At 37.9% G+C, this 24,251-nt stretch overlaps 1 long non-coding RNA gene across 1 annotated transcript in view; it reads left to right on the top strand.

Annotated features, from left to right (window-relative positions):
• Positions 1–8,291: 8,291 nt before the first annotated feature.
• LOC308068798 overlaps positions 8,292–24,251 on the top strand; it is a 36,173-nt gene continuing 20,213 nt past the window's right edge. The window contains exon 1 of the long non-coding RNA XR_013930132.1: positions 8,292–24,244. This is a non-coding gene — a long non-coding RNA (uncharacterized lncRNA). The remainder of the gene's footprint in view (positions 24,245–24,251) is intronic.

Genomic DNA, 24,251 nt, shown 5'->3' with positions numbered 1-24,251 from the left:
AGTTTCATAGATGCCAATATCTGGTCGGATTTTTCAAATAAAAATCTATGCATAGCAAGGAACATTTGGGTTTTGTTCTGTTCTTTTCTTAATCTAGTATTTTGCCACACAGATTTACGTAGATCGACATTTATTTAAAAGAATCTTATACTCTATTTTCATTCCATGTTTGCCTCATTTATCTAAAATCTTTCTCTTTCATGTTCATTTTAGTAGTTATGCAACGTACCTATTTCTTTCAACCACTGGGCACCTTGTAAAATAAGGGATACAAATCACCTTGGTGTCATTCATATTTTATGCCGTTACTATATATTGGTGATACTGGAATCTGTGATGCTATCATATACTCAATTACTTCTTTTATATATGGTCATAAGACACTATAAACTAAAGGCAACTGCCATGGTTCCATGGTAAAACCAGAGAGTTAAGGATTGAATTATGCCAAAAAGATGAGGCATTGATCTTTGTGGTCTGCACCAATTTTAGCAATGCCACCTCTCCTTTGATTTGGTAAGTGTATACCTAATTACACCAGATATTAGTTCATCTCTTTAGTTCACTGCTACTACCATCAGCATCACCTACAGTAAACTCATTCATTTTTTATATTAATCTTGGCCAAAACCTCATAGATTTTGACCTAGAAAATAATATTTTTTACATTTTCCTAGAAGGAATAAATGAACTACTTATAAATCACTAATTTGCAGCCCTCTAATGATCAAGGTTATCAGACTAATGTTTTTTTAAACTGATTAGGATTTGTTCATTCATGCCAATAACAACCGTAACCTGAGTGTAGTAAGAACTGGTATTAAAATATCAGCTTTCAATTGAAAGAGAAGGATTGCAGACTTCTATGCTTCACGTGCCACTTCCTAGCAGCTGTAGCGTATGGATTAAGTTATGTTAAAAGAGTTAATTTTAACCACAGCTGGCACGCTCTGACTGAGGCAACTGACTGGCAGTGCTGTACCTATAGCTACATCCTATTACTTTTTTTAACCTGTCCTCCACATGGTCTTTGTCTGTTGGTTTGTTTCCTTTATCTAGTGATGTCTTTTCTTTTATGTCATACTGTCTTTCAGTCCAAAATTGTCATTAATTGTATGTTCTACATTCTAGAATCTTCAAAAGAAACACCTACAGACGTGTAACACAATAATGTAATAGATGAATCATAGCCACTCATTTATATTCACATTCACTTCCTCTGGACTGCTTTGTGATTCCTTAAAGAGACACAGATGAAGTGCTTGGAATTTCTACAGCAGTTTCCCATATTCATCTCCTTGTGCAATTTCATGCAGACATTGCTTGAAAACCAAGTGGGCCTAGTGATCTCTGCAAGGGATGAGTGGGTTTAACATCCAGAAGAATGATAAATTCTGCTGCTTTTGTTGTTACATTTCAGTGCTGGTGCTTGCTTAGATGCATCTAAAATGGATCAACAAGCCCACAGCTACTGGCAGTTCTGTCTTTCCTGCATGTTTTAAATATCATCGGGGTAGGCTGTGTCACAATGTTTAGTGTGTACTGAGCAAAAGCTGTGTCATTCGGGAGCAGAGATGAGTGATACTGTCTGTGTACTAATTATTTTTCTGGATGTTGCTAGCAAGCAAAAAAAGGCCAAGTAAATTACATCCCATGCAAAGTGCACATTCGGCATTTCCATGAACTAGGGAATTCCTACAACTGCGTACCATGATTTCTATAACACAGCAAGTAATACACAGTACAGCTTCTCACTTCCTACATGGTAACTTCCCCAGCTAGACTGATGAAGTTGATAAAATAAGTGAATTCTTATTCACTTCCCACCTCTGTTCGGTTTTAGAGCCTGTAGCAACCTTGAATTGGCTTGAAAATTCACCTAACTTCTTCCACTGCTTCTCCCCACAAAGTGTTGCAGCCAAGCATAATACTTCATTTGTACTCAAAACCTAATGAGAAAAATTACTTAAAAAGTAGATTGACATTTCTTTTGAACACTATCACAACAAGCCAGATGATACATTCACCTGCTGCTCATGCATGGCAACAGTGAATTAGGAGAAAATACAGATTTGTAAATGAACATTTAATTGCCATGGGACTGAAGAGGCCTTGATTTTTATGCTGTAGTATTTCTAAGGCTCTACCCATTTAATGCAAATAAGTAAAAAAGAATTCTTGATAAAGCAGGAAAAATTACGCCTTTTTTATGTTCTTATTGAATTTCAATAGTATTTGAGGCCTGACCCTTTCTCTGCCTGGCTCCATGGCTGAGATGCTATTTGGCTGCTTAATTTTCAACCTATTTCCCGAGAGTTGCTGTTCAGCAGCTTCCCCTGCCTGCTGGGTAGTCATCCAGAGCCATCCCCAGGCTCTCCACTCCACACTTTGAGCCATTTTCTATGCTTGTGATTCTTCCAACACAGAAAGATATAGAATTTCACATTATTTTTTTTAAAAAAGGGGAGGGGGGGCAGGCAGGGCAGGGAGGTACCTTCTTGAATACTCAGGGCAAACCTGTGCCCACTGAGAACATTTATGGCAATTGAATGATAATGCCGAATGAAGAAGGATAAAAGCCTGACTCCTACCCTGCTGTTTTAGGGGGACTAGCTGAGATTAAAAGGAGTTAAATAGCTTGACAAAGGCACCTAACAGCTCCTGTGCCTTTCAGCCATGTGCTCCAAGGCTCTCTACATAGATAGTCCTGCCCATTAATTAAAGTCAGTTTTCATCTTGAGTTCTGAAGGAAGAGAAAGAAAACAAAAGCAGTTTTAATCTAAACTGTTTTCATGCTGTCTTTCTGAGGAAGGGAGATATGACTGAAGAGAGAGCACTTCCCTGACCAGCTAAGCTGCCACAATGAAAAAGGCACTCTCAAAATCATTCTTAATTAATGAGTATATGAACTGAGGGATGACTTCAAGGCTGAGAGTAACCACTGAAATAGTGACTGACTGTAAACCAACAGGACTAACTCCTCAGATGCTATACAATCACAGTAGTACCATCTGGCACTCAGGGAAAAGTGCACTCTCCTGTCCACTACTCAATTGTTAAAACCTCAAGTTTCTCATAATAAACTTTAAAAAGAACGCATTATATTTTTAATCTCCCATTCCTCAGTTGTCTTGAGAATATTTCTTTCAACTAGAATGTAGTCACATGTCCTATTTGGCTTACCCTTCTGAGTATTTTATTCTTCTCAAAAATACATTGAGATGAATACACTGGAGAAAACAGATAACCCATCAGCCAACTCATGACAGCTGGAATCATTGATGGGAAATGCCTCAGAGCATGAGTTGTAAAAGCATTCATTTTTCTTTCCACATTACACAAAACCCCTTCAATGGTATCAAATAGGAATAAAAAATTAGAAAGCCTCACTGTCAGGTAGGAAGGATGACCAGTGTTACAAGTTCTTGGAGTTCATTACGGCAGATTCTGACTGTGACAGCCAAAGCTTTTGTAAGGACACCCGGTTCATATCTTAGACTTTTGATAGTGACAGATTAAAATCACGATCATGCAAAGATCTGGTCACAGAATCAAACATTTTGTCTAGTTAGTCACAACGATCATGACAGTTTCCTCTTAATCCTCTCTCTGCAGAAAACAGACCCCCCATTTTGCACAAGAACATAATTCCATTCTTATAAAAGCCCTCTAAATAACTCCTTCACTTACTTATTTCAAACTTATTTAGCCATTATCAATGCATAGTTACTAGAATACACTTAACATTTCTGAAAGATGGAGTTTTTTTCCTCCAAATTAATACCAGAATGGAGTTTCTCTTTCTTAGGTACTCTTTCTTAGACAAACAGATACGAGGCTCTTGAATATAAGAAATAAAACTGACTGTGCTATTAAATATGTTAATAAACAATACGTTATGCCTGGAGCTGCATGACTTGGTCCATGAGTTGCTCCTTACCATAGTCAAAGTAAAATAAATAATACTTTATGATTCTGTGCAAATGAAAAAGGTAATAAGGTTTTATTTATCATTAATAAATCCACTAACACTATTATCTTCAGGCAAAGGAATGTTCATGCTCTAGATCATAATTCCTGTTCATAGGAAGGGAAGAATTTTTTTTTGTCTATTCTATTTGTCTATTCTACAAAGACAAATGTATTAAAACTTACCAGCCATACTTGCAGTATAGCATCTGTCACCTTTAAAGGTGACAGAATAATACATATATATAAGATATATATGTCTTTTATATGTATATATATATATATACACAACATATATATGTATAAGGAATATATACATATATCTTGCAAGATTCTTCTCTTAGTTCACCCCTTTTAATTATTGCAGCTGGTTCAGTGCCAGATGTAGTATAACTAGACTTTTCTTCCAACCATATGCCTTAACATGTTAGGCTTTTCCACCACGGCTTCATCGCTCTCTAGTGGTTTATATTCTTTAGGTGACAGAATGCTTCCAGATCAGATAATGTCCAAATACAAACCTCACTGAATTAAACTGTTATCTTTTTTGGCTCTGAGTGTTGTATTTTTCTAGTCTTTCATGGCACTAGATCCTCAGCTAATATTAACTCTCAGCTGGAAACACTCAGCCTTCAGTTTACCTACCTGCCATTCCCTAAACTGTTCTTTCCTTTGACTCAGCAACACAAATTGTTTCTGTCAAATATATTCTGACAAATATTCTCAGTCCTTTACAATGTAAATATAACCTGAAGGTCTGTCTTCTCTCTCAAAGTAAGTCAATGTTACACTAGGATCATCTCAGAAGCAGAGAGTAAAGGTTCCCCCAAAACATCATTAATGCTACCATCAAAATTCATTCTAATCTTGACCCAAAAAAGAAATTGTGCTTTTGCTCCTTACGCCTTCACAGCCCCACTAGTGGAGGTACAGAAAGCATGCTGTCAGAATCACATACTGAGACCAGGCTTTCAAACGTACTCAGAGGAACAATAAAAGCCTGCAAGATTCTGAGCTATTTTTAAGAATCTGGACTCTAATCACCCTTATTGAAACTTCAAATGGCACCAATCAGCAAGAAGCATCGGGCTAGCCAGCATACCTTAATAGAAGCAATTGAGATGCAGTCTGTAAGGTGTCATGTTCAACTAGTACAGGTATTGAACAAAAAGCAGTCCCTTAATTTGGGACACAGACATACCCAACTAAAATTAAAACGTATGCCTTTTCTTATTTTAAAGGGATTTATTTTTATTAGTTTGAGGTAAAGGAGAAATGGCATTTAATACCATATCATTGCCATAGGCTTCAGGCAGAAAATTAAACATGTTTATCTCTTTGGGGCAATTATTAACACCCAAGAGGAGCCTTTGATTTTATCCCTGAGCATTACTTGTTAATTGTTTCTGTGAACACAATAAGAAGTTTCAGCTCAAAACAGTACGTCAGCACTGCCTGCCTAAGTTTAGGGATGCCATCTAAGAGCCTTGTAAGCCAGCAGCCATCGCCTGTCCTTGCAGATCAGCACCTGTACACTTTATAGCCTATATGCATAAAAGCACCTCAGCTCTTCCTGCTATAAGGTAATGGTCAAGAACAAAAGTTAGTTAGGGCTGAACAGCCACAAAGAGGATAAATCACAAGTATATTGATCCTTTTGACTGAGATCTATTTTCACTTCCTGCTTTTTTTGGAATGCCGGACCTTTGTCTATACATTACTTTTTGCTCCTATATACATTTATGTATCTTAGCAAGATAAGGGAGGTCTCAAAGCCATTCTGAAGGACAGTTGTTAAAGCAGAGCATCATCCTCCCATGTAATGAAGAAATGAAATAAGCAAAATTAGAATGTGTTTTAGACTTTAAAATACCAGGAGTAAAAGATAATGAAACCAGATTTTTTTTTACTTTTGCTCATTTAAAAAGGTAAATTAGTCATGCTCCCTTGTCACACTTCTGCAAAGCATCCTTAACAGCTACATTGGAAGATTGGGCTTCCTCTGCTCTGTAGAGTGAATACTCAAGTGACACAGAACCATGCTTGAACTGTATACTTCATGCTTGAACTCTCACAGAGAGTGGATAAACAGAAAAAGGAAAAGTTACTTGGTGTGCAAGGGCTTCACAGCTCATAAGATTTAGAGCAGCTTCAAGCTAAGGGACCACACTTACATAATGAGGCCAGAGTAATGAAAGGCAAGTGCCTTTGCCTTCTCTTCTGCCCACCACAGTTTTGCTGTCACTTTGCTGACCCACTAAATGCCATCCACTAGTGATCTTTACCCACTAAATGCAAGGAGTCACCCTATGTGTGTACGAGCACCTGTATGTCCATACAAAACATCTTGGAAAAGGACATAAAAAGACTAAAAAGACTACCTCTTTAACTAACACATCAATAAGCAATTTAACTGAAAAAAAATTGTAAAAGAAAATCTACAAATCAAAGTGTCCTTCCTTTGAGTTCAAACCTCAGCTTTGTGGCTCATTCCAAACCAAGAACAATCTTATTGCCATAGCTTAAATTCCTACTTAAGAGTCAGCAACTCTTCTGGAAACTATTCAACGGCCTACAAAGGAAGTTGAGGGAACAGTGATTTCGTTCAAATAAATCATAGATTGGCTTTGGTTCAGAAACTAGCACATGAAATTCAAATATGTCATACAGAAAGGCAGACTAATTGATTCAAATCGCCTTTGGTAGCTTACCAGCTGTGTGTAAAAGAGCCACTACCCCAATTACAGAAAGCCAGAAATCTTGTTCAGACAGGCAGAGCATTTATGAATGAGTAAGGTTTGCAGTCTGGTGCCTGTAGGAAAGAAGCAGGCCTTCAGATCCTCCTTTTCCAATTATTAGCTTTTAAACTGTTACAGGACTGTTGCCTTTATTATACAAATACTTGATGAAGTCTTCAAAGAACAGGGGTCATCTTCTTTTGTAAACAAATAGATAATTTCTTTAGTTTTGTTTATACAGTTTCTGGCAGAGCACAGCATCTGTCTCAGATGGGCCTTCTAGACATTAATGCCACACAAGTACTTTAAGGTACCACACACGCCTGCATCTTTGCAGTCTCTGGTGTTCTCTTTGGTTAACATAACTCTATAAAACAGAGTCCTATTTTATGTACAAAATTTGGAGTTGATGGCACAAAATCATTATCTTATAGTTTCATTTTGTTCCTGTTCACTTTCATAGTGGCTCAATTACCACGTTATTTATAGCCTTTTGAGAGTCCAATTATATTGTTAGACATCCTGATATATTTGTGGATGGATATTTTCTACAAAAAACCCTTCATGCTTATTCTTATTATTAACCTAGCAGATATCAAGTTCTGGAACACCAACCAGGATTAATTAAGTAGGCACAACACTGCTGAAATCTCCTCTGGTTTGCTCTGTCTATTGTCACTGACATTTCTACAATCAGCAAAAGACCTGCTAAAGAAATATGTGACTAATGCTGAAAAAATCCAGCCTAATGAGACCTCCTGGGAAACCACCTCTCTTTATGTGATCAAAGGAGGAACTTTCACTTCCTCCTAGTTCAGATGGGAAGGGTAACAGGCTGCATAAATGTATACAGTAGCTATCTGTGCTAATCTGATAAGCAGCACAATAGCTTTAAATTACTCCTCTTGACTTCACACTGAAATGCAAGTCTCATCCATAAGACTTACAGTAGGCTCTGCATCTACAAAGCACAATTCTGCTGTCAACAAGCTAGAAGAATTTACTTCGTAATTGCTTGACTAGTATTTTACTTTCATTGTCTATGACCTATTAAAACCTGGTAAGCTCAACAAACCATATGCAACTTGATAACTGCTGTCTTATGTTTACCAATCTGATGATTACCTATTTGTTCACAAGGATATAACAGCATCACAATTCATAGAGATGGCACAGAAAAGCAAAGTGCCAATCCTACCTCTTTTCAGGCTTTGAGAGTCTTTATGGGTTCCTTGTATATGACATTGAAAGACAGCGAGAAAAATAAAGTTTCTGTTGAACTGACCTCCAGAAAAGAGTCTCTATTCATCGAATACTGAAGATGTGTAGGCAACTATGCTTCTAAATTACATATTCAAATTGGCTGCCCATGATGCCCCATAAGGTGCCTTGTTATCCATCCTAATCTTTCCTGTCTTGGGGGGCAAGAGAGATCAAATCAGTTCTTGTCCTATGAAGTTAACAGAAGAGCTCAAATTCCAGAAAAATCAACTACTTTCCTCTGCGTTCTGATCTACTCAACTCACACTGTTTATATGACCCCCTGCTGCCCTCCTTGGTTGAAATCTGCTGTAGCTGCTGCAGTCTTTGAATGGCCCTTGCCAAACAGGTGTAGACATTTGTCTAAACTATAACCCAAAAGCATTTAACCTCCAAAGGATAAGGAGAAGTGGCCCTCAATGGAAATCCAGAGTTTTTTATACAAGTCAACTCTTGCATCAAAAGTCAGAAAATGTACAGCCAAAAATCCAAACAGCAGCCCACACTTTGTTTTCTTTTCTTCTCCTTCTTACTGCACTTGCCTGTTTCTCTTTTTTCCCAGAGGGCTAAACATCTTCCATTTTTGCATATTCCATATTTTCCTACTTTTAATTTGGTTTTTAATTAAGTTATTGCTGGCCAGAGAGTCTTCAACTTCAGGCAGTTTTGACCAAGCTCCAATTACTTTTTAATTTAAAATGTAAAAGAAAACAAAATACTTCATACAGGATGTGTCTGCCTGATAATTTGGAAAATGCATATTTTACTAGAGAATTCATCTTCATTAGCATATTCTAAATAAGGTCGCACAATAAGACTTCCCATTAATATGTTATTGCGGGGAAAATTGAAAAAAATCTTACTGTTTTTTACTAACGTTTCAAGACTTTTAGTATTATTCAAATGTTAAAGTCCTCAGATGTGAAAATAATGCTTCACCACAGAGAAAAGAATGCAGCAAATCTCACAGAAAACCAAAGCTTAAATGGCTGAAGTTGAGTAAAGGTAAGAAAAAAATATGTTCCTCAGGGCCATCTATTATTGTGAAGGAAATAAAGCTGAACAAGTCAAACAGAGTGGGAGATGTCAAGAGGCAAGCCAGAAGATTTCAAATGCCAGCCTACAGCACGGAGTGAGTGACAGCTCTTGCAACTCTAAGAGAGACCTGACGTGATCAAAATCGACAAGGACTCTTGGTACAGGAATGAATCTCTTGAGTGGTTTTGGATTTGATTTTTTTTTTAATCTTTCCTTTTCCTGAATGTTAAAGATATGTTTCTTTCAGGAGACTGGAAGTCTCTAGAACACAAAACAGCAGAAAAATTACACAGAAGACAAGAATAAAACAGAAAACATAGTCATTGAACAGACAGGAAGATTATGTCGCATGGTTGCTTTCTCTGAACTAATATTAATTTGGATTTGTTGATCAGAATATGTGCTGGGAAGACATAAAAAGCATCCAAATATTCAGAACTGAGCCATCCTCAGAAATAAGGACCATTTCAAGATGTTTGTGTTGTTTTATTTCTTTCCTTTTTTCTTTAAAATGCGTACAAAAGAAAAAAGAGGCATAATTTGTTTTACTGCTGTTATTACCATTCTCATCTAGTGGAGACCTGAACCACTATCATTCCATTCATGCCAATGAATCTTGACAGCTCTAATATAAAAAGCTGCTCCAAGGAGATTACTGTACATTCTTCCTTCCCTGTTGAATGACTGCAGCCTTTTATGGTGATGTTTTTACGAGAACTTTCTGAAATCAAGTACTAACTGGCAAAGCTGCTGGGTAGCAGGGTGGAATGAGGCTTAACAACCCCTCCATCCCCCCTCTGTCCCCCCATCCCTGGGATTTAGTGCTGGTTCAAATATTGAGTAAGGATGGAATAGGGGGGAGAAGGGGAGACAGTGGGAAGTTGGACACCTCCTCAAATAGAGTGGATGTAAGGCGAGCTGCTCCAGCCCCTAGGTCAGGACCTGAGCCCACTGCTTGCTTCTCGGCCAGCAGAGGACAAGCTTGTTCTGCACCGAGGCAGATGGCTGCTGCTTCCCTCAGTCTCCTTCTCTACCTAAAAGTCAGTGGTCCTTACTACTGGAACATCTTGATGGTGTCCAGGATTCACTGTTCCCCATCTTAAAATCTACCTATGCTATTGAATAGCCACAATTAGTTAATGTAGGATTATTACGCATTTACTGAAATGGTCTTCAGCAGTGTTTTCCAAAAAAATTAGTACTATAGATCCCCAACCTTAATTCATCTTAGCAAAATTTCTTTTCTTCAGGATCACTGTATAACTTTAAATGATCTCATGCCATCATTTTCTATTCCAATAAATGAGGAAGGTCACTCATGGAAATGTACTATTTATATGGCAATCTACTCAAGATATGTAGTTGCTTTTTTCCATTTTCCCAGCTTAAAAAAATTCACAGAAAACCGAGTAAGTGTTTTAATACTTACTTGAATATGAACTATTTTTTGTAAGTATAAGCAAAATTATTATTTTCATTAGTTGGGAAATCATAACCTGCAACCTTTTGTTTTCTGTTTGACTTGTTGAAAAGTCTGATAATCAAGTGTTGAGGATTAATATTAATGTATATTTATATGGCCTCTGATATTACCAGAAAATTATTTTTTGTGATGTTTAAGACAGTTTGGGTAATGCTATACTATAACACGCATAACTAGTCCAGACTGTATTTGTACTGCTTCCAGACTTCATGAAAAATATTTACTGGTAAACAGATATCTAGCAAAAAGCTATACAGCAATTCTTACTAACTTTATGTGTAGACAGGAAGAGACACCACTGCAGCACCATGACATATTGTTCAGGATCAGAAAAAGGATACACAAAACATAAGGAATATTTTCACATAGGTAAAGAAGTCACTGTAAAAAAAAAGTACAGCTGTGGTGAAAGTAGTTCATAAACAAACTTGATCAAGTCAAGACATATTTAAACTCCAATAGAAGTCCAAAATAGCCATATCTGTCTTCTGTTACAGAGACTGCAGGATGGACCTCTACTAAACACTAGATCTGAAGGAAAGTAGGAGGGTGACTATCTCACACTGTACTGCCTTGATAAACAAAAGAGATCCACAGCATGCTCAGCACACTGAAAGTCACCAGATATGAGATCCAGATTGGTAGAAATGATGCTTTATCTTAAGTTCTGTTTGATAAACTGAGAATTTTACCCTTACTTTTTCCTTATCCCTCAAAATACCACTTTATTATTGCTACTGGACATCAGTATGGTAAATGGACCCCATCTGGCACCAGGGAGAGGGTCCAGTGAAAAATTGGTTACTATTTCTAACAATCTGCAAATTATCTAGAACAATGTAATACATGAATAAAGGTTTGCAAAAAAAGTCACACAACATCAGATCTGTTTGAAAACTTCAGATTCAAATTCAGATTAATTCTCCTCCGTGAAGTGTTAGACTGTTGAACGTAAAACCACTTCGTGTGTGCCCTGGAGATAGAACAAGTCTAAGTAAGAGGTAGTCAGTGCAGTGAAGCACATTGGGTTCTGGATGGTTCTGAGGAAACCTTTAGGTCACAGAATGATACACCAGATGCATCTGCAGTTTTCAAAAATGAGAATATAAGTTGTTTGGACTCTTTTTCCATAGAAGGTCATTTTGCTGACATCAGTAGTCTGTCAGCGTTCTGTTTCATTGTGGTGAGAGTTAACTTACTGTGATACTAATACTGATACTTCGGATCTAATTTTCCACTAATTGCTACAACTTTTACAAATTTATACTACGAGATATCTGAGACAAAGTCAGTATTTACTATTACTATCTGCAAAGAAACAGCCAGGACTTTAAATATCCTATTAGTTCTATTGCCCTTGCTGATCATATCTATTGGGTGTTTAATGCAGCATCAGTGACAAATAAATACAATACCCAAGATGACATGGTTATATATGGCTTTCAATTTTACATATATAAGGAATGTGTTGTTGAATAACTATGCTTCAAATCCAAACTCCAGTTTTGTCTAGCAAAATTTTGGGATGCATTTTTTCATCAAGAGGGGAAGAAGCTGCAGCTGTGGTATTTTCCGTTGACCTTAAGTATGTCTTATACTTCAAAGCAGGATGTGGTCACGGCAGAGTTTCTTGCATGTGCACTCCAGAACAGGATTAAAAAGTGACTAACACTCCCATATACATCACCCTGTTACGCTGCCTAGTCCCTGCTTGCACTGAGTTTCTTTACATGTTGGAAAAGTGTAGTAAAATCAAGTTTTGTTTGTCAGTAGGCTGAAGTTTAAACCGTAGTAACTGGTGTCCCCTATGTCATCTTAATAATGATTTGTACCAGTATTATCAAAATCAGAATTCAATTTTGTGTCTGTGCTACCCAGGAACACTGGGGCCCCTTTCTGAAGGTCTCAGAGCCTTGAAGCTGTGCTACACTCCACATGCAGGGCTCAGAGGGGCATCAAAGCGAGGAGATGTAGGAAGTGTTATGACCCAGCATTGCTTCTGTTTTGAAGAAGGTGCTCAGCTGTGCTGCCTGAGAGTTTTTTCAACCATCTTCCCTAAGAAATTGAGCAAAACTGAATTGGTTCCTCACTACCATTGTTTATTTTGTCTTTACACCTAAACAGCTCTTCTAATTCTTGAGGAATTATTTCAGACTTGGAATTAATGAGATACATTATCGCTGCACCTCGCTAGCCAAGATAACTTAAAACACACTAGCTCAGGTTTCAGAAGCAGTCGAACTTTGATAGCAGGAAACTCCACAGGGACTAATTTATCATGCTTCTTAACAGATTATATTAAGCCAAACAAACCCCTATGCTTTCAGCAGCTTACTGGTTTCCAATACACATTTCAAGCTGTTTAGATAGTACTGCCTCAGCAGTTGCAATCCAGATGTAACCCAAGAGTGCCGATTCTTAGAATTTAATGTATTATAGTTAGCAGATCTAAATATTAGCTGAATTACAGATAAAACATAATATTTATTATAAGCTTATAATGAAGCCAGCTTAAAAAAGGAGACTCAAACCCCTTGAAGTCTTTCACATTGGCTTAGCTGGGTTTAAAAACTTTACACCTAACTGAAAAGACAGTATGTACAAGAGATTAATGCATATACATGAATGTATTGACCAATAACTAGTCATTAAATCATCAACAATAGGTTGAAACACTGAGTTGATTTATAAAGCTAAAAGGTTTATGGTTGTTTATAATATTTGCTGCAGATATAACCAGTAAATATGAAAGATTAAAGATGCTTCTGAAACTACCTGATGTATACTGCTGATTTAAAAGAGAAAATTAGAATGTAGGTTTTTATAAGTATAGTAATCAAGGTTGATATTAATGATATATCTGTGTGAGAAAAGGACTGACAATGATAATTATTACCATTGAAGATTATTTGATTAAATGATGCTCAAGTAATTAAACATAATTATTTAAAATCTTTCCATTTCCAACTTTAGCATGTTTGATTAAAATGTCATGTAGAAATAACAAGGTCCTGTATTAAATAAAACACAATTCAATATTACAACCAAATCTTGTCTACAGAACAAAGAATAAGGAAAAGATTATTTCATTATTTTCCATTCTTGTGTGTTGAATGAACAAACTTTGAACACTCCACATTATTCAGTGTACAAGTAGCACAAGAGCTAACAAGTGGTTTGTTCATGGTCACAGCTCCGGGAAGCCCAGGCTGGGGCACATGAGGGGAGCCCAAGCCCTGCCCTCACCTCCTCCTCTCCCCTCTGCTCCACTTACCCCTTCTCGCTGGAGCTCCTTGCTTTCCGCCAGGCAGCTGCGTGGGTACTTTGCTCTCACTCACCACCCCCTCTCATGTCTGGCACCTTCTGTTTCACTGTCGACACAACACAGGTCACCAGTAAGCACTCCCAAAATTCATGGCTCCAGCAGCACTGGGGCATTTCCTGCAGATGCATCTGGGGAAGAGGGATGAGGTGAGTTTGCAGCCACAGACAAAGGCTGTTGATCCCCACAGCTCCCTTACAGGCCGGAGATGAATGGCCAACAGGCCTGCAGCTCGGTAGGGCTCGAGCAGGACCCAGGCCCAGCCCCTGAAGGGAGGTGGCACCCCTTTAGCTCCCATCCACCCTGCTTTCACCCCCTGCACTCACTTCGCCGGTCTGCCTCCCAGCCTAAGGCCTGCCCCTGCCCGCAGCCCTTTTTATATCCACTGGGATGCCACCACTGCCCACCTGCTGCCTGCTGTGACATGGCCACTGCCCAACTGCCACTCACTGTGACACGGCCACCACTGCCCACCTGCTGCCTGCTGTGACACAGCCGCTGTGCAACTGCCACTCATTGTGACATGGCCATCACCACCCACCTGCTGCCTGCTGTGGCATGGCCACTGTCCAACTGTCGCTGTGTGGCATGGCCACCACTGTCCTTCCTGCTGACCTTCCTTGACCTTCAATATCTGAATGGGAATAAAAAGTGTGCACGCTGTGGGGTCAGCACAAGGTGTGTTGCACCAAGCTGGCAGCAGCTGCTCCTTGAGCAGCCGTGTGTGTTGGGAATGGTGCTGTGGTGCCCTGAGCCTTTCATTCTCACGGCACTGAACTGGCACGGGGCAGCAGGGATAGAAACCGCTATTGGTATGGTCCAGCAGTAGATTGCTGCCACTCTGGAGCAAAGAAGAAGTTGGCAGGAGACATGGCAAGGCATTTTAACTGCTTTCTTGCATTTAGACATCTAAATTTAGTTGTATGCAAACCAGTACTGAAAGATACCACCAGGTATTTGTATACCCTGTGTGCTAGTGGTCATGATTGATATGAACTGTCTTAGAGCTCTGTGTCAGGATGGGATGAATCCAGGACTAGAAATGCTGGTTTTATTTTGCACTTTATCACTAGATAAGAGCCTTTATTTTGACAAATAGAGCATTTCATCTTGCAATTTAAAATTATGTGAATGAATGTTGAATAGTTTATTACATTATACATACCCTGCAGAAACTCCTGAAGATATAACTGCCAAATTGTCGTCATTTGCAGACACTTGTCACTGATAGGACAGAGAGAAAAAATCTGTTTGATATTTTTGGTCTAAATGTATCAAAACTGTAAAAAAAAACAAAAAACCAGAACCCATATTTTTCTTCATTGCATTTTCAGGTGAGAAATTCATCAAAACCAGTTCTATTGGGGAAATAATATTTTTTCACTCTAACTGATCTGCATTCTGTCCCTTCACTTTTGCTCTCTCACACTCATCAAAAATTTCCTGAGCAGCTGTAAGGGACTAGAAAAAAGAATAGCAGAGTCTGGTTATTATTTAAATTAATACCTTAGAATATTAAAAACTTCACTTCAAACAAAAGACTAAGATTCTGGTTGTAAAAGAACAAATTTATCACCATATGGAAGGGCAAGCTGAAGTCTTATGAGTACATCCTAGAGAGTTTCAGCTAGAGTAATTACATAACTGTAATATCTATTATAAAGGGAAAAACCATAAATGAATGCAGAGAAATATAACTGGCCTGATGCTTGCAAATGGTGCAAAATGTAGAAGTGACAATTCAGATATTTTTTTAAGCTAAAAATAATCTTGAAATCTTAAAAATGACACATAGTACAGACATCATAAGGCAAGGTAGAGGTAACTGAAATGACAAACCTGGAGCAAAGGCAACTATGCAGAAGAATCTATCACGATGCAATACTCGAGCTACAATGCTGCCATTGTAAAAGTGAGTTTCCCCATTTCCACTTCATGACTATGACAAACCACAGTACTGAAAATTAAGAGGAGGTTGTGGTCACAACATTTGGAGGTTTTCCAGAGCAACCTTTAGAGCTTTTGAAATGAGCACAATCATTTTTGTAAGTGCTCATTCATTTTTCATATGCCCAGTCTGTCTTCCATTCTGCATTTAAACATAGTACACTTGCACTTGCACTTTTAATGGATATCTAAGATTTTAATGGAATTTCAGCCAACTGCACTTTGTATTTCACCCCAAAAGGAATGATTTATTAGGAGCTGAAGACAGTCTACTTTTTTGTTCTGGTTAGTGAGAAGACAGCCTAGAGTTACATTGTATTAATTCCTAATATAAATGACGTTAGATGGCTGTAGAGCAAAATGATTATTTATGCTGAATAAGAAAACAAGCATAGTAGAGAAAATGTGAAATAGAAGGGGACAGAACAGAAAACATGTCTCTGCAAACTCGGGAATGAGATAGGAGGGTAGAAAGTTGTAGAAAGGTTACATAAAGCAATGTAATCAAACTATGAGCACTATTTTCTTTCAGATGCCATGGGCAGAATAAGATTTCATACCACATTAATCAGAGTTTTATAAATGCAACAGAAAACCCCAAACATATAGGTGAATGATCACTTCAGTAGACTGACAAATGAAACAATTAAAACTTTTCAGTTACATTCTTTAAGTTGTTGACTCCAGTCACAGTCACTGCAGAAGCTGTCTGAGTGCTGATATCTCTACTTGGAATAAATATATTTGGGGGGGGTTGTTCTTATTGTTTTGTTGGTTTTTTAAAATACATTTCACAGTCTATTTCTTTAGCTTTTTAATAACAGAGATGTGTACATGCCACAGTAGATCAGCATGCAGAACTTTAATTACAGCTATGTCCATTTTAGGCCCTCAAATCTTCTTAAAAACACCATTACATTGGAAAAGCTTGACTACATCAATTGTGTAGCTATTCCTTTACATTTTGGAATGCATTTGTTAAAGGTGACACCATTTATCTCGATTTTCTAGTTCATCAACATGTCCTAGAATGTTTTTTAATAATCTCAAATGTGTAGCATTGTATTTTAAAATACTAATTAAAGAGGTGTTTTGTGCCAGCAAAGAAATTAAAAAGCATGAGCTTTCATATGTAATCATCAGGAAAGTGGGTAAAAATTTCCATTAAATGCTTGCAGAGATTTAGACTTCTGAGGCACAGAACACCTTGTGTCAACTTCTTATCATGTCCTAAACATTTATTATCCATCAATTTTCATTTTAAAGGCTGAAACTTTTTGAAAGGCAAAGCTAGACCCCATTTTAGTAGCAGCTGATTTTGAAATATCTATAAAGGAAACCTCTCTGGGAGACAGAATTGTAAAAAACTGACAAGTAGCCAGGAATGTAAATAAATTTTGTGTTTACAAGCATGGGTTTCCCTGATACAAGCCCAGATCAGTTGGCCAGCAGGCATTTTTCTGTGTAAAGGATAACAGAGATAGAATTTGCCCATTTAGCTCAGTATTAGTATTTTCCTAAGCAATTTTACAATATCAGTCATCACACTAAGATTAGGGCTTCTACTAGGAGAACTGATTGACTTCAAGGTGACTAAGTGATAACAGAGAAAAAGAAGATGGCAGAAGTTCAAGTTATTGAACAGTTAGTTTATTCTTCTAAGCTGAAAACATCTCCGCTTGCAGTTTTGTTGCAATGTAAGAAATACAGGCAAAAAAAAGTTTAGACCTTTTCCTTGCCTGTCAGTCAGACAGATCAACAATTAAAAAAACAGGCACGTAGCTTGCTTTTCCAAAGAGCCTGATTCAGGTATGTGAGCTAACCATCTTGCCTAGGAACATCAGGAAATAAAGCCATTTCATTTCTATGCCTAATTAGAAGCTGCTGGTCAATGGAGGCAGGATTAGCCTGACATATGTGGCCTGCTCATACAGGTAAACTGGGCAGCACACAAGTTCACTCAAATCACTTGGCCAACACACAGCATTTATGTAACATTCTCTGTATCCCTTTTTTAACACATGGTTTTGGCTGTGTCTGAGGCCGGACGTCCTTTCCCTCCACAACATGTAATGTCTACAATGTCCCTTAGGGATTATGCAGTATGTGCTGTGGAGGGTACCCACACCTGCTATAAGAATAGGTAGTCATGTTGGGCTTGGTTCAACAACTCCTACATATCCTATCAACCCTTAAGAAAACATGTCTCAGCTATTGCCAACCAGACAAAATGACCAAGCTACAAGATACCTAATGCCACCTGCCACTAAGGGAAATAGTATAGATGACTAGATCAAGCCCAGGCAACTAAACGGAATAGACAGGATGCAGTGTCCTGCTCTATATGTCTGAATTGTTAGAACTGTTTTGGTATTTCATAGTCATATTACGTTTTGTTCTTTGTCAGCTCATTGCCATCCCTCTATTGTACCCATTCTCCACTTTCTCCACACCTACCTACCTCCTCTGCAGAAACACTTACATGAGAGATGTACACTGTTGTACACTGTTGTCTCTAATTCTCCATAAGTCTCAGTCAGAGACTTCTCACTGACTGTGCTAGGGATTGGACCAAGCTCCACGAGTAGATTTGAGACCAGCTATTTCAAAGCAGGTATTTTTACTTCTCAAGGGTTCCTTCTCATTCACAAAGTCAAAGAATTCAGTCTTGAAAATGTGTCCTTTCTTTCCAGAGAAATTACTGAATCTGTACTGAAAATGGTTCTGAGAAAGTAATCTTTTTATATAATGGCCATGATAATTGAACAGTGTGCTACTGATAAATACACTAGGGAAAACTGAGTTGCAGAATTTCCTCTTTTGTAGCAAATGGTTTGAAGGCTTCTGGGTTTCACATTGGAAGTGTGAAACTTCTGTCATCCACATACTTGTGAAGAGTGACTCACTGAGGAAACAGTTCTTTTCTACTTACCAAGCACAAACATGTGTTTCATAGGTATTAAATAGTTTTCCATTGGACATTCTTGTTTTCAACACTTCACAATACTCCCAAGCCAATTTTTGCACCTTTTATGCAGCATCAACCCTGCTTTTTACCAGTTTGAAATAAGTACCTTTTTACAGTGTATTTGTAGTTAGAGACTTACAAAAGAAAAACAGATTCACTAGTTAAAAAAAACCCAAACCAACATATAAATAAACCATGAATAAAATACAAATTTTAATTAAAAGAACTTTTAAAAAAGAGTATATTCAGGTTCTTATATACCTTGCCATTGAGAAGTAGCTGCAAAACAACTGTAGAAACTATTTTCACAGTTTGTGATACTCAAAGGTTTGGATGCAGGCAGAGGGAGATGATCAGCTGGGCTGTGAGTACATACAATTTGAATTACAAAACCCTCCCCTCAAATGGATAACAAGAAAGAAGAATATTTTTTTCAAATATTAATATATTTTTGACTTTATTTCTAGCAAACAAAAAGCAAAGTATGTTCATTTGCAATGTGACTTAAAAAAAAAAAAAACAACCTGATTTATTCTTCAAACTTGAGAACATGATATAAAAGAACTGCCATACCTGATCAGTTCAAAGACACACCTTTCTGAATACCTTGTTCCTGATAAAAAAAAGCTGTAGATATTAGGGGGAAAGTATTTAAAACTTCTGCTAGAAGTATTACAGCTTCTGACAATTACACTACTCATAAGCTCAGGAATACTGCAGAAATTAAGGTGACTTAATAAAGGCACATTTCTGACTCCTGAGTTGGAGGTAGGAGGGAAATGAAGAATGCATCACCATGTGACAATGTGCTGAAAGAATGTGTGTGAGAGAACTCAGCTGTGCACTAACAACACATTAGCATCACTGTTTAAGTGTTTTATCCCCAAAGGAAATGCTCAATAGCCATTTTGACTAATAATTTTTGAGATAATGCTTTGACTTCTCTATTTTGGAGGATTCCTTTCCTAGAGAAAAACATACACACACACACACATTTAAAAAAAAACCTAATTCCTCCAGAACTTAAGTAAACCCAATATGGACTGTAGCGATACTTGTAGCTTGGCTGAGAATCCACAGAGAAAAGTAAGAGAACAAAGTTAGTTACAGCTGTCAAGCAGAGAAAGCAATTTTTCTGCTCTCTATTAAGTATGGTTAAGGACCATGGTACTAGGAATTAAAAGAAGATGCTACCCTGCCAAATTACTCCCTCTGCCTAATATACTAACAGCAACAATAAAAAAAATAGATCTATTGAACAGAAAAAAGAAAGACAGAACTTGGTTTTGGCATCATTTGGAACTCCACAGAGATAAAGGGAATATGTGTAGTAAGGGCAGGATGTTTCTTTATCCCTAGGCTTTTTAACACAAAGCAACAAAAGCACAGAATACTTTGATTTTGGACAGGAATTAGCATACAGAAAAGTAAAGACACCTGAGACACTATGTATTGCCAGAAAGAGCAATTAATTCATGGTTTTCCATATAATTTGGAAGGAAAAAAGAAAAGGAAAGACAAAAAGGTGTGATTTCTCTGCAGCCATCTTTTTTTCAATGGTATGCCATAAAAATATTAACTGGCAATATATACTGTGTGTATTAAACACAAATATATGAGTGCAAAAAAATATCCTGCTGTTAAAGAGCTTACTGTTGCCTTCCATGCTGAAAGTGAAGAAAAATAGAGGGTGAAAGGATACTTCTTTACACACAGCCCACTTCTTCCAAACATCACTTGAACTTCTTGCTGTTAATAGAAATAAATCCCTCACCCCAGCAGTGTAGGGAGGTCCCATTCATTTCCCCGTACATTCTCAGAAAGATTTGCTGTTGTCCTCTGCAGTACTCCAAGCACATTTCTATGGAAGCCGGCATTTATTTACCCAGAAGAACAATATCTGAATATCTCTCCTATCAGAAGTCAAAACTGCTTAGGAATTACATTGACTGCTGCCTTACTAAAGAATTCTTGACACATTTATGCCTGATGGTGGGTAAAGGAAGTGATGGCCACCTGCTGAAAACTTTGCACTGCCACCTTTTTCAGCCACTAGTACTAGAGGGCATCTGAATGAGTGGGCTGAAGGCACTGGCCTTTATCACCCACCGCTGCAGTTACACTACTCTCTTCCTTCTCAGCTTCAGGACAAGAATACCATTACAAAAATTCTCATGTTTATGCAAAAAGGCATAGAGAACCTTCCAATTTACCCTCCTCAGCACCAGGATTATGTCAGAAGCACCATTTAACACCGTGTTGTTGCCTGGTGATACACTGTCTTTATTTTAGCCACCACTATGTCTTTCAAACCCTTTTCAAACAGGTTAATTCCTGTTTAACTGTTCCCATTATGCTCTGCCTCTGTAATAGTTGTTACACAAATCTGTTATCCATTAATATTGACAAGACCCAAGACTTCAGCCACTCATCTGCACTTTGTCCAAGATACTATTTTGTCTGCAGGGTTTTTTTGAGCACCTGTACCTACAAACTGTAGTGTGACTCATTGTCCATATTAATAACACTGATTTCTACTGCACCTGAGCCAATGGCTTTGGAGAGATACATACACAGATGTTTGGTTGCCAGCCCATCCCTCAGTGATCCGGCAAGAAATCATGGACAGAAGGAATACATGGCAGGAGCCACAGTGAATTAAATAGGCAGAAGCAGTAGTGAATGAAATAAAGCATGAACACATTGGCATCAGTGATGGAGAATCTTCTTCCACCTGATAAGCATGAATACTAAGCACACATTTTCAGATCAAAAAGTCTTTAGAGAATTATTTCAGAGGCAGCCAATGGTCTGCTAATCTGGTGGTTCAAGAAGCAACCCATTCCACAGCTGCACAAATGGGAAATATTCTCATTGCCCAATTAATAAATTAATCTATACCTAGAATTATCCATCATATCCCAGGAAAATAGCTCTCCCTGAAGGAGTCATCTGCATAGGGCATAATAATGCCTACCTGTTTGCTTGCATTTTCTTCCCAGATCTCATGCTGCAAAACATCTGCCTCAGTGTCTCTTCTCAGCAATCCTCCATGACAGATTTTCCTTTTTGGTACACAGATTCCTCAAAGAATGTCCTTGAGGCAATGGGTGCAACAAAAGAATAATACCCAAAACAGCCAAATACGGAACTGTAGGTAGAAAACAGGTCTTTCCAGAGCAAGTTTTATAGGTTTCTCAGGTAATTTGAGATTCATGGATGAATAATATAAACAACTGGAAATTGGTCTAAGTGCACACTGAGTAATAGACTTGTTTGCTGAGAAAGTGATATTGCATGCAGGCATAGATTTATCTATGAAACTAGAAGAACTTAAAAGTTTCTTACTATGCCTAGAACCTCTAATTCCTAGTCCTAACTGCTAATTAATCCCTCAGTTAATTGGCTTTTTTTAGATTTTTCCAAAATACAAAAATAATACTAGCTTAGATGTAGCACAGGAAGATATTCCTATAAAAAGAATACCATAATGAGAAGAAAGCCACCTGAGAACTTGAACTCTCTTTGAATTTGTCTTGCCATTCATTTCCACAAAATGAGTCATTCCAAATTTGCCAATTCATCCAGGCATCTATGCCAATTTCTAACAATTAATGCTAACATACCTCCCACCCTGAAGTATTAATCTTACCATAGATTACTGCTCAACAATGCTTTATCTTTTACTTCATTTATATCAGTCAGATTCTCTGAATTATCTGTTCCAGAATGTAGGGTCTTAAGCAAAAATCTGTAATAAAACAGCCTCGGGTCTGGGTTTTTTTTCTCAGCTTTTTGTTTAGATACTGCTTTAACACATCACCGTCTAACATACCTAGTGCAGTATGTCTTTTCATTTCCAGATGCTTCAGAGACAGATCCCTGTTCTGTCCCTTTTGGGAAGATCACCTTCACCTGTTTTTTTGGTTTGGTTTTGTTTGGTTTTTTTACTTAGGGGTTTGTGTCCTTGGAATCATCTCTTGTCTTTTTCCTTCAAGCCACAGTAACTATCTAATGTTAGGTAAAAATTGTTGCTACACTTACATAAAAGTAATTGGTCTCACTACTAATTCATATTGTACTGTATTTGAGGGCCTGCTAGTAGCTCCAAATCCCCAGTTACAGAGAATACTGAGACCAGCATCACAGTGTTACTCTGGGGAGCCCAGCTGTGCCTTCAGCCAGGCCATATCCTACACTAGAGGGCTGGGGGCCCACAGTTCTCTTCTGTGAACCATTCCCAGAAATACTTACTTTGGTATGCAGCTCATACCGTCAGGAAAACTGGCCACACCAGGTTGCAGTCCATCTTTCATCCCATTAAGTCAGTTTCATTCATCTTGATGCATATTCTTTGTAAATGGGGGATATCGTGCTGGTTTTACTGGCAAAGTAAAAAGTATGAACTAATTATTTTGGTTATTCATGAGACTAATGTTATGAAGAACAGAAGGCAGAACTTAATAAATTAGCTGGCAGTGCTAATCTGGTGTGAGTTTTGAGCATTACTTAGGAAATACAAGCACTATGAAAAGATCTAGTGAAATCAGAAATGCCGTCTGGTAATAATAACAGAAGAAGGGACTTGTTCTCTAATCACTAGAAATGGATTTGGGAATTTGGCTTCTGAGGCACCAGGGCACTGCAGCTCATTGCATTGTCAATGACTCATACTACGAAATGTCCTTTTAATCGCTCTTTGTTATCTTGACACTTATATAAGAGAATCATTCATTCTTTCCAGATGGGGGTTACCCTGGTTTTCACAGGGTACTGGCTTAATCTAAGCAGACTTGTATCCAAGTTCTAGCAGATAATGAGAAACCAAGTGAAAAGCACAGCTACAGAGACTAATAATCCAGAGTGGGAGAGAGAATCCTCTCAAAGTACAAAAAAGAGCTGGCAGAAAGAGCAAATTAAAGGAAGATTTATGTTGATAACTGTAGGGTTAGACCTTTCAATTTCTCTGTTACACTGATATCACAAGTTTAGCATCATACTGTGGGGTCCTCATAAACATACCTCTGAAATAAACTACCCTGACTGTGGTTCCTGTGGGGAAGTATTAGAATTATTAAACTGGACAGTCCTTTCCACTTCCAACCAGAGCTACATGTAGGACATGTACAAGTCATTACATGATACACCTTATACAGGCAGTAAGTCTTAGGAGAGCTTTCAGCATGTGCTGTGGCCGACAGAATGCATTCAAAATACTAAGCACTAAACACTCAGGTTGCACATCCAATTTTCATGTTCCCTGAGACTTCAAAAGTCCCACTCCAACTGATTACTGATTACTCATATCAGTATCAGTATGAGTTGGATCAGTCCCATTCTCTGTTTAAAAGCTGCTACAAACCACAGATTTATATAGGTACTTTGAATTGTCAGTATAATAGAGGATTATTTATATACATACTGAACAGGTCAGATTCGATTGACTTAAAAGCCTTAATAGCCTATATTAACTTTCACTTACATTCAATCAAAATTGCCTATAAAGTGTAAGTTATAATGTTAGCT

The sequence above is a fragment of the Falco punctatus genome, assembly GCF_963210335.1.
Source record: "Falco punctatus genome assembly, chromosome: 8".
NCBI lineage: Eukaryota > Metazoa > Chordata > Aves > Falconiformes > Falconidae > Falco > Falco punctatus.
Note: the sequence above shows the minus strand (reverse complement) of the source record. Positions and strands in the feature narration are given on the sequence as shown.